The sequence below is a fragment of the Chiloscyllium plagiosum genome, unplaced genomic scaffold (genome assembly GCF_037043375.1).
Source record: "Chiloscyllium plagiosum isolate Xiang-an unplaced genomic scaffold, Cpla_swu_hap1 HiC_scaffold_23, whole genome shotgun sequence".
NCBI lineage: Eukaryota > Metazoa > Chordata > Chondrichthyes > Orectolobiformes > Hemiscylliidae > Chiloscyllium > Chiloscyllium plagiosum.
This window is the reverse complement of record NW_028270161.1, coordinates 32,122,557-32,134,934: the sequence shown is the minus strand read 5'-3', so window position 1 is coordinate 32,134,934 and position 12,378 is coordinate 32,122,557. Positions and strand designations below refer to the sequence as shown.

The 12,378-nt window shown below is 40.6% G+C and overlaps 1 protein-coding gene across 1 annotated transcript in view; it reads right to left on the bottom strand.

Moving 5' to 3' along the window:
* Positions 1 to 12,141, bottom strand: part of LOC122561705 (transcriptional regulator QRICH1-like) — a 38,219-nt gene extending 26,078 nt beyond the window's left edge. The window contains exon 1 of the mRNA XM_043713734.2: positions 12,028 to 12,141. The gene's annotated coding sequence lies outside the window, so the exon portion shown is untranslated. The remainder of the gene's footprint in view (positions 1 to 12,027) is intronic.
* Between the last annotated feature and the right edge of the window lie 237 nt (positions 12,142 to 12,378).

The window sequence follows — 12,378 nt, the reverse complement described above, 5'->3', positions numbered from 1 at the left end:
CAAGGTATATCGGGGGGGGGGGGGGGGGGGGGGGGGGGGGTCAGGTTTCCCCTGATATTCTAGTCGGTATTCCCTCAAGTATCACTGCTATGTTGAACTAGCTGATGACACATTTACAATAGTGAGTCCACTTTAAAAGTATTAAAGTGGCTCAAGGGCACTTTGAACGTCAAGAGGCTGTCCAAGCACTATAGAATGTATGCTCTTTCTTTAATCTGACAAATAGTGTGGATTCAATGATGTGTCTTAATTTGTCCTCCATTATCATTGAGTACTTTGTATACTCCAGCATACAGAAAGCTCTATATTTAAAACATAGAAACATATTTCCTGCATCCTCACACAAGAAAGCAAAACACACAGAATACTGGAGCTTTACATAAATAAATACCCGAGAGATTACAACAACTTGACTGCAAACTAGTGATTAAATTGTAGATAGTCTTAACCAACCTGTTCAAATGATACAACTATTGTGCAGCTGAGTCTTCTAGCCTTCATACAAGTCTGATTTTGTATATAATTTTAAATCAACCTGTTCAGACATGTTTTATCACCTCCCAGACAGGTGAGGCCTGAACTCAGACCTTCTAGCCCAATTATAGAGCCACAGCACAATAAATAAGCTTATAACTCTGACTTCAAGGCACAAACCTAATGATATTCTGAAGTGAATTTATTCACAGAATCTAGGTTTTGTTATCTTTACACCTCTCCCTTCCCTACTTAGTAACAGTAATTAAAAGAAAAGATACATTAAATTCTAACTAACAAGTATGATTTTATAGATTTTTTAAAAAATCAACATGATCAAGCATAGAAGACAACCTCTGAGGCAGGTTACACTTGAACCCAAGCTTTATAGATCTACTTAGAAACTGGAGTCATGGAGATGTACAGCACGGAAACAGGCCTTTCAGTCCAACTCGTCCATGCCGATCAGTTATCCTAGCCTAATTTAGTCCCATTTGCTAGCACTTGACTCATATCCCTCGAAACCCTTCCTATTCATATACCCATCCAGGTGCTTTTTAAAATATTGTAATTGTACCAGCTTCCACCACTTCCTCTGGCAGCTCATTCCATACACATCACCCTCTGCACAAAAAAGTTGCCTCCTTAGGTGTCTTTTATATCTTTCCCCTCTCACCCTAAACTTATGCCCTCTCGTTCTGGACACCCCTACCCCAGGGAAAAGACTTTGTCTCTTTATCCTATCCATGCCCCTCATGAGTTTATAAATCTCCATAAAAGGTCACCCCTCAGTCTCTGACGCTCCAGGGAAAACAACCCCAGCCTATTCAGCCTCTCCCTTTAGCTCAAATCCTCCAACCCTGGCAACATCCTTGTAAATCTTTTCTGAACCCTTTCAAGTTTCACAATATCCTTCCAATAGGAAGAAAACCCGAATTGGACGTAATATTCCAAAGTGGCCTAGCCAATGTCCTGTACAGCCATAACATGACCTCCCAACTCCTATACTCAATGCTCTGACCAAAAGGAAAGCATACCAAACGCCTTCTTCACTATCCTATCTACCTGCGACTCTACTTCTCCAAGGAGAACAGCTGATTTCTCTGAGCTCTCTTCTGATTTGCACCTTGAGGGTGGACAAACTTTGGGGATTCAGAAGATGAATTGCTTTGTTCTGAATTCTCAGTGTTTGACCTGCAGCTTTAGTTACAATTTCTAGGTAGCTGGTTCTGTTTAGATTCTGGTCAATAATAACACTTCAGATGTTGATTGTGAAGAATCAGCAATAGTAATGCCATTGAATATCAATGAGAGATGGTTAGATTGTTTCTTATTGGAAATAGTCAATGCCTAGCACTTCTCTGGCATGAATATTACTATGTGAATGGAGACTGCCTTAAGTCTATCTTGGCCTTGCTGTTCTGCAGATACGGTATTGAGAAACCAGGGATACATCTGACACTGGTCAAAACCCAAGCCTTTACTTCACAGCAACCAAATCAATATTTTTCCAAAAACACCCAATTTACAAAAGGTCTACTGACCACAGTCTCTATGGTCCTCAGAAAGATTTTGCTGACTTCTATGTATATAACATTTCACAGATTATGTGAATTGTTGACAGTAATTGTCCACCTAGGAAATTCTGTGTCACTGGTCATGGGTTCTGGGGTCCTTGTGTGGTTGATGAACCTGATCCCAAAGCCGCATCGCTGACCACATATTTGATAAATGTTTCGGGAGGTGAAAGAGGTCCTTGGCCGTGAGATCACTGGCATTTGTCTCCAGTTCGGTTTCTATACTTCCTCTTGCCAATGAGTATTGTTAAATAATTATGTCCCTTCACACAAGAGTTTCGTCCAAGTTTCTTCTGAATGAGACTCTCCCATGCATTGACATGAATAGTGTATTTCTTGAGGGAAGCCTTCAGGACATCTTTGAAATGTTTCTATTGCCATCTTCTTGAGTGCCTTCCTTGAGCTGGGCAAGGCTGATTTGCTATGGTAGTTATAATTCAGGCTTCCTAAATCATATAGCTGGCCCAGCAGACTTGAGTATGGTCACAATGTAGGTGCTATTAGCTTCTTCAAGGACACTAACATCAGTATACCTGACCTCCCATCTGATGCAGAGTATTTGTCTCAACAGAGTTGATGGTACTTCTTAAAGACACTTCCATCCTGCCACAAGTCCATCAAGTTTGATTTTATGTTTGCTTATTCACTTCTCATGATGCTTTGAAATTAAGTCATTCAGCCTGCTGAACTTTGCTGGCTGAATCCTGTTACTCTAGTATCCTATAGGATAAGAACAATCCAATTCCTTTCCATTATTATGAATCACTTCTGCCCACAGTCATATTCATAACTCCCTCCATCTTCATCTCAAATTCCATAGGAAGAACGCATGGACTTCTTAATGTCCAAACTGTTTTCATTCTGTCACTGTCTTTGCCCATGCAGTAGACAATTCAGTTTTTCTTCCTTCTCCTCTGGAGTAGCCTTCAAACTTTTTTTCTACAATCCATACTAAGTCTTAATTAGCCTCTCAATATCTTCAAATATTTAATATTTCCCAAAAACTTCCACACGCAACTTCTTAAATTTCTACATGTCCTATATTTACAAAATCTTGTTAAGGCATTATAAAATACAAAGGGAGAAACTATTCCTGCTTGTAAAAGGATCAAGACTGAGATAATACAGATTTAAAGTATTTTCAAACATAGCAAATTGAATACAAGAAAAATACCTTTTCATACAATAAGTAGTTTGAGTCTCTAATGTACTGTCTGGAAAGCATGGTATCAGCAGATTCAATTAAGGCATTCAAGCGGACACTAAATCATTACTGAATAGAAACAATGAACAAGTGTACAGGTAAAAGACTAGAAAATGGCAGTAAGTCATAATGCTTATTCCGAGAGCCTTCTGAACTGCAACAACTCTGTATTAACATCAGCTAACTATACCCTTGGAGTCCAGCCAGTCATTTCCTGATCAGGACCAAGACAGTTCCAGTCAAGAGTACAGAGCTTGCATCATTCTTCAATCTCTCTATAGCTTTCTGTTAACCATTCTATTTCACTCTGCCTTGCATGGAACTGCTCATTAACTGCTAACCCTAGACTCTAAGTCTCCTCTCTCCTCAAAGAGCTCTTCTAACATTGCCTGTAGAGGGTTACTGAGGCAAACCAAACAATCATTCAATTACATTTACAAACATAGGAATGACTTCTACATGACTATCAAAGACAGCCATATTTATCTCTATCAATGACCATCTGGGAGAACTTGAACTAAAGATTTTATGCCTTTTGTACACAGTCTGAGTTTTTAGTTCAAAAGAATGAAAAAACTTAACACACTTATACAGCTGCAGAATTGAATTAATGAATAAAAAGTTTAAATTATAAGTTTGCCACAAATTAAATCATAAGTTTGAATTTTATTCAATAAGTGATTTATGATTTTTGTCATCTCCTTATTCCCTTGTTCTTCAACAATGTAAAGGGGAAGGAATGTTGCTTCTAGTGCTGACCAATATTCCTGACTTCTACGATGAGGGAAACAGAATCAGCATGGAAGATTATCAATGGATTTTAGTTTTAGTGTGAAAAAGATTTTCTATCAAATTATAGTGCAAACTGATTTACATATTTAAAGTCATTGCTCAGTTTCAACGTAAGTGGTGGAAAAACATTGGGGAGAGCAGCTGCAAGTTTCCAGTCTGCTAAGAAATCAGGAAAAATGCCTTTCAACAATTTATACAGAATCCTTTAAAATCTTTGAACCTTGCACACCAAATGTACATATATGATCCATTTAAAAATAGTAAACCGCCTAATACAAATAACTTTCTAGAGGGTCAATGTGGACTTGCTGGGCCAAATGGCCTATTTCCAAATGGTAGGGATTCTATGCACTCCTTCAAATTAATCACCAGCAAGGATGAAACATCTATGATATTATCTAACTTGTCACTTTAACTGGATATATTAACATACTGTAATTAGTAATTTATAATACAAAGTCCTGGATGAATAATCTGAAGAAATACTCTATATTTGTTACCTGAGCTGCTGTATCCCTTTACTTCATATTTATTGTATCAATTATATTTTACTTGGCATCTTAAAATTACTTTGCAGCATTAAAGCTAACTCTTATAGTGTACTTAACATAGTATACCAAGGCATTTCACATGACACCAAGCCACATGAAAAAGTTCAGAATAACAAAGACCAGATCTAAGCTCTACTGTCCTGCAACATCCAGTGGTGAATGATAATAGACATCTAAACAAATAACCAGAGGAGGCAGCTCTACAATTATCTCTATTTAATAACAGGAGACCAGGACATCGTTCCAAAACTAACCACATCTTCATCTGTACTACTACAAACATTGACACCTACCAACTATGTTCTGTCCACAAAAAGCAAGAGAAATTCAACCTGACTGATCACTCAAACAAAAGCAGAAATTGCTGCAAAACCTCAGCAGGTCTGGCTGTATCTATGGAGAGAAAGCAGAGTTTCAGGTCCAGTGACCCTTCTTCAGAACTGATGGTGTCTAGGAAAAGGTCATTATTTATGCAGAAGATGGGATGAAGGGATGGGGTAGAAATAAATGATAGGTAGCGATCGAGCCCAAAAGAATGAAAAACAGATGGACTAGGTAAAGGTCAGCTTGGGAGAACCAATAACTGCTACTAGGGACTATTAGTAGCTGACAATGGGTTGTGTATGGCAGCAATCCACATGATGACAAGGTTTGGAGTGCAGAAGTGGGGGAAAGACATGGGGGAAGGTGCTCAAGACCTAAAATTGTTGAACTTGACATTTCACCTTCTGGACAATTCCCAAGTGGAAAATGAGGTGCTGTTCTTCCAGCTTCATTGGAGCACTGCAGCAAACCAGAGACAAATGTTGGCCAGGCAACACAGTCAAACATTGGCCGTAGAACACAGTGGTTTGTTGAAGTGACAGGCAATTGGAAGCTCAGTGTCAATCCTGAACACAGAATTGAAGTGTTCTGCAAAGCGGTCACACTGTCTGTGCTTCGTTTTCCTAATGGAGGGGAGACCACATTATGAGCAGCAAGTACAGTAGATAGATTAAGTGAAGTACAGGGAAAGCATTGCTTCACATGGAAGGTGTGTTTGGGTTCTTGTATAGTGAGGAGGGAGGAAGTAAATGCACAAGTGTATTACTTCACATCAATTTACTCTTGGTCATTAGCAATGTAATCGAAAAGGAGAGTACTACCAAGCAGCAGTTACATAGCAATGACTCACCTACTTTCACAGTTTGGGTTCGACCAAGGCCACATTACCGCCTTGATCAAAACATCGATGAAAGAACTGAACTCAAGAGATGTGAGTGATTGTTTTGATAAAATGGGAGCATTTGACAGAGTGTGGCATCCAAGGAGCCCTAACAAAACCAAAGTCAGTTCAAATCATGGGAAAGTTTTATTGGTATGTAAACACCCTCCACCATAGATGTAGGCAGCAATGTGTACCGTACGCAAGATGATCTGCAGCATTTCACCAAACCACATTTGACAGCACCTTATGCAAGCAGATGACCTTTATCACCTGTTACGACAAGACCAGTGGATCCACAGATAATCCACCAGCTGAAAGATCCCCTACAAGTCACTAACCATCCTGATTTCTTATTTATTTGTCACATATATTTGAAAAGATATAGTGAAGTGTTTTGTTGCCATCTGAGTTACAACAAGAGTAAAAGGAAATAACGTAAAATAGAGCTCATCTTCTATACAAGGGGTCAACAAACACAGCTACATGCCTTTTAAAAGATCTCTGCAAGTTCCAGGCAGCACCACCACCATTACCGAAGACCTGCTGTGCCCCTGATGTGGGCCTACTAGAGCTAGGAAACCTCTTTCAGGTATTGCTTGGAACTACTTTACGGTTTGTTCAAAAGCTTTGAATCCCATTAATAGCACTGTGGATGCAATTACACCAAATGGGCTGTTTACAAAGATCACTCACCATCACTTTCTCAAAAGGAATTAGGGATGGATGATTGGTAAATACTGGCATTGTCACAAACACGTTGTGAGACAGAGTAAATCATTTTAAAAATATATACTGCCTTGACTGAACTCATGACATCCTAAAACTCTTTATAGGAAAAACAAGTACTTTTGAAACGTAATATTTGTTATCATGCAGGAACCTAGCGTTCAATTTGCATACAGCAAACTCCCACAAACAACCATGTGACAATAACTTCTTTAAGTATTAAGGCATGAAGGTGAAAGAATGGCCGTGACACTTAAGATAGTCTCCTGCTTTTCTTCAAAACAGTGACATAGCATTTTTTGATGTTCTTCTGAGAAAGGAGACAGTTCCTCAACTTAATGTCACATCAGAATGATAGAATTTCCAACATTTCGACACTTCCTCAGTACTGCACTGGAGCGTCAGTCTAAAGTTTGTGCTCAAGTCTCTGGAGTGAGCTTTGAACCCACAACCTGAAGGAGACATGTTATCATTGCTCATACAGAAGAATATATTAAGGCAAGTGACCCCAAAAAAGCTTGGTTCAAAGAAAAAAGGTCTTTAAGCATACTTTAAGGGGGAGAAAACATCAGAGTTAGAGAGGTTTTAAGGACAGAATTTCAGAGCTCAGCACCTAGAAACTGTACATACTGCTGTAAAGTTCATGAAAATGGGAATTTACAGGAGGCCATAATTACATGGGCACAGACACCTCAGAGGGTAGGATGGGAGATTAGAGAGTTGGGAAGGACAAGGCTTTGGAGACACTTGAGAACAATGATGAGATATTTAAAACTGAGGTATTTCCAAAACAGGAGTCAAACTACAGGAGCAATGGGTAAACAGAACTGCATGTTAATATTGAAACAAAGTTTGTGGAGGTGAGAAATGGGAGAAGTCTAGAACGTCAAATGTAGAGGTAACATATGCATGGACAGTGGTTTCAGTAGAAGATAAACTGAGGTTGAATTGGAGATTGGACACATTATGGAAGTGGAAGTAAGCAGCCTTGTTGATGGAGTCAATATACAGTCAGAAGCTCATTTCAGGATTAAACAGACTTCCAAGATTGCAGTCAGCCAATTCTCAATCCATGCTATTACCATGCTCCTAAAACCATGGCCCTTGACTTATTTAGCAGCCTCCTGTCTGGCACCTTGTCAAAGGCTTTCTGGAAATCCAAAGAGATCATGTCCACTAGCTCTCCTTTGTTTAACTTGTTTATTACCTCCTCAAAAACATCTAACAGACTTGTCAGATATGACTTTACCTTGACAAAGTCATGCCGATTCAGCCCTGTTTTACTAGTATTCCACAATCTCCTTAATAACAGACTTTAAAATCTTACCAATGACCATGGTAGACTAACAGGCTAATAGTTTCCTGTCTCTGCCTCTCTCACTTTAAACATTAGCCATTTTCCAATCCTCTTGATCCTCCCTGACTCTGGTACTGATCTTTCAGGAATCACCGATGTGACCACTATCTCGTTCGGAACCCTGGTGCGTAGTCCACCTGGTCTGAGCGATCTATTCACCTTCAGGCCTTTCAGCTTCCCCAGCACATTTTCCATAATGATGGCCATGTCACTCAACTTTGCCCCTGACTCAAAGTTCTGATATGCTACCAGTGTTTTCCACCATGAAGACTGATAAAAAAAGTACCTATTCATTTCTTCCAACATTTCTTCGTTCTCCATTACTACTTCCACAGCCTCATTTTCCAGCAGACCAGTTTTTACTCTTACCTTTCTCCTACCTTTTATATATCTAAAAAAGGCTTTTGCAATCCTCTTTTACAGTACTAGCTGGCTTACCTCATTTTCTCCCCCCTCCACTGCTTTTTTTTTAAAACGTTATCCTCTGCTAGCTTTTAAAAGGGTTCCCAATCCACTGGCTTTGCATTAGTCTTCACTGCGTTGAATGATTTTTCCTTTTGCTTTTATGCTGTCCCTGACTTTCCTTGTCAGCCGTGATAGCCATGCCTTCCCCTCCGTATGTTTCTTCTTCTTTGGGATGCATTTCTGCCTGCCTCCCAAATTACTCCTAGAAAATTGGAGGTGTAGTGGACAGTGAAGAAGGTTATCTCAGATTATAACAGGATTTTGACCAGATGGGCCAATGGACTGAGAAGTGGCAGATGAAGTTTAATTCAGATAAATGCGAGGTGCTGCATTTTGGGAAAGCAAATCTTAGCAGGATTAATGGTAAGGTCCTAGGGAGTGTTGCTGAACAAAGAGACCTTGGAGTGCAGGTTCATAGCTCCTTGAAAGTGGAGTCGCAGGTAGATAGGATAGTGAAGGTGGCGTTTGGTATGCTTCCCTTTATTGGTCACAGTATTGAGTACAGGAGTTGGGAGGTCATGTTGCGGCTGTACAGGACATTGGTTAGGCCACTATTGGCATATTGTGTGTAATTCTGGTCTCCTTCCTATCGGAAAGATGTTGTGAAACTTGAAAGGGTTCAGAAAAGATCTACAAGGATGTTGCCAGGGTTGGAGGATTTGAGCTATAGGGAGTGGCTGAACAGGCTGGGGCTATTTTCCCTGGAGCATCGGAGGCTGAGGGGTGACCTTATAGAGGTTTACAAAGTCATTAGGGGTATGGATAGGATAAATAAACAAAGTCTTTTCCCTGGGGTCGGGGAGTACAGAACTGGAGGGCATAGGTTTAGGGTGAGAGGGGAAAGATATAAAAGAGACCTAACGGGCAACTTTTTCACATAGAAGGTGGTACGTGTATGGAATGAGGTGCTGGAGGAAGTGGTGGAGGTGGTAGAATTGTAACATCTAAGAGGCATTTGGATGGGTATATGAATAGGAAAGGTTTGGAGGGATATGGGCCGGGTACTAGCAGGTGAGACTAGATTGGGGTGGGATATCTGGTCGGCGTAGACAGGTTGGACTGAAGGATCTGTTTCCATGCTGTACATCTCTATGACTGCTGCCATTGCTGATCCATCAACCTTCCTGATTTCTTCCAATCAATTCTAGCCAGCTCCTTCATCATACCTTTGTAGTTCCCATAATTGTAACACTGTTACATCTGATTCAAACTTCTCCCTCTCAAACTGCAGGGAGATTTCCATCTTAATTGTGATCACTGCCCTCGAGGGGTTCCTTTTTCTTAAGCTCTGTAATGAAGTCTGCTTCATTACAGATCACCAAATTGAGAACTGCCTGTTCGTTAGCAGGCTCTACCAAAAGCTTTTCCAAACAATGGCCTCAGATATCCAGAAATTCCTTTTCCTGGGATCTGCTACCAGCCTGATTTTCTCAGTCCACCCACATTCTTATCTATGATGATTACTGTAACAGCATCTTTCTTACATGTATTTTCTATCTCCGCATTTATTTTCAGCTCCACATCCTGAGTACTGTTAAGAGATCGATACAAGACTCCCATCAGTCCTTTCTCTTTTGCAGTTCCTTAATTCTACTCACAGAGATTCCATACCACCTGACCCTACATCGCTTCTTGCTGTCCTTCATTTCTTACGAACAGGTCAATCCCATTCCCTCTGTCCATTTCCCTGTCCTTTCAATAGGTCACATATCCTTGGATATTTAGTTCCCAGCTCTGATCCCCTTGCAACCATATTACTACGATACCCACAACACTGAAATTGGCAGGACCAATCTGTTGTTTCAAGCTCACTTACCTTGTTGCATATCCTGCATGTATTTAAGTACAACACCCTCAGTCCTGCATTGTGTCCCCTTCTGGAAACTTTAACATTGCCTGAGTCCTAATTTCACAAGTTCCAAATCTTTTATAGATAAAATCATGAAGAATGATAATTAGAAATGCTTCATTTTGATTATTGCTGAGTTACTGATCAAAATTGTATAGTACTTAGGAGCAAGAGTAGCCCTCCAAACCTGCTCCATAGTTCAAACATATCCTGCCTGTTCTGGTTGTGCTCCCAACAAAGTCTTCAAATCTGCCTCTATAACCCTTGATTCCTTTTGTTATCAAAAATACTATTAACTCAACCTTGAATACATTCAATAGCCCAGCTTCTACTGGTCTCTGGGGAAAGAGAATTTCACAGACTAACAATGCTTTTAGAGAAAAACAAAATCTGCTCATTGCCAATATAATTAGAGGACTGTCGAATGCTACATTAGATGTGATACATGCTTCATTAAGACTCAAGTCTGCCACCAAGATTTCTATTCATATTTAGCTTATATCAATAGGATTAAAGTTTCTTCTCACAGATGTAACATGAAAAGAAACTTAGCGGACTCGACGTGACAAGGCCATAGGCAAAGATCTACAGCACAAATTAACACTTATTCCAGACAATTCCTCTCAAATACAGCTGCTGCAGAGACAAAAATAAGGCATACTGGTGCAGTTGTAAGTCAATTACCACAGCAAAACCTTTGTTCTGCATCTGGGTTGTATTAAACAAAAAAGCTTTCAATTAACAAAATCTTGCTCAGTAACATGATACCTATCCCTAAGGGGAAGCAAAATTGTTATGATAAAGAACACAGCACTCACTTTGCCATAATTTTACAGAAAGATTCAGTTTTAGAGTAAATTAAATAGTCCCTTTGATTATCTATTATTGTCATCCATTGTAGATATCAGACTGTAAAAAATAAATAGTTTTACAACTCATGGCAGGTATTTTATTGTAAAGAGACACCAATTTATCTGTCATGAGATCAAAACTGGTCCAGTCAGTGCCCATAAAAGTTACAAGTGAATATACTGTTAAAAAGCAGATCGCTTTAAAAGCGATTTTAAAAAAAAATAAAAACTGAAACCTGACAAACAAATACAATCAATTAACCCTGCCTGACAACGATATTTAATGGGACAAAAATCAAGCTCATCAACTGTTTTGGTTGAAGGAACATTTATATTCTGCACATAATAAGCCAATTTTACACAACTGACACTTTTTAAAAGAGATATTTGAAAATGCTCGGACCAATCTACTGTACTATCGAATTAAGCAGTCACTCTGCACCCGAGAACGTAGAATGCAAGAACAGGCCTCAAATACCAATAATACTTGGTTTCCTAAACTGACAGATCTGCTCATCCGTCTGTTCAACGGATCGTGCTTCAGATGGGGAAAAAAAAAAGTTTGCCTGCCTGGTGCAGAGGGAAAAAAATAATAATTTTCAGACTTCGAAAAAAATTGCACAAGTCAAGAGAATCAAAATTTACAAGATAAACTAGGAGCATATGGTATAGTGAAAACAAAGGAATTCATGCAGTGGAGGAATGAGTTATGATCTGTCAGCCACGATCAACAGCTGTAGGCCTCAATCCTGCACCGCATAGCCTGCCCCTGGAAAGAGGTGAGTTATTTCATTGAAAGAGAGCGAGGTTACAGGAGCCATTCGCGCCGCTGTTTGGTGTTTCTGCTGAGAGTGTACTGGCAGTGGCCTGGGCCCCTGAAACATGCGGCTCCTGAGCAGCGGGGCCCAGCCGCAGGAGTTCTCCTGACTTTCACTGAAAATTCCTTGCGCTGCATCTCTTCATTTTTGCTTTACCTTTGTTTTGAACCTCGTTGAAGCGTCGCTGGCTACGGTCGAAAGACGACAACCAACATCGGGAGAAGGAGGGAGTAAAGAGGAGGCGGCCGACAGGAGAACGCTGCCGCCGCGGGAGAGGCGTCACCATTCACGCGCACGCGCGGCTCCCTCTTTTTCCCATGAAAACGGGGCGGGTCCCATTAAGCCGCGCCCACCAACGCGACGGGGCGCATGCGCAGCACTGTAACGTTTCCCCCTCTGCTTTCGCCGGGTCGCGGCAGCGAAGGCGCGCGTGCGCAGCTCCCATTGTCGCGGGAACCGCCGGCTCTGCTCTGGACACCGCCCCCATCGCCCGAGTCGGCGCGCACG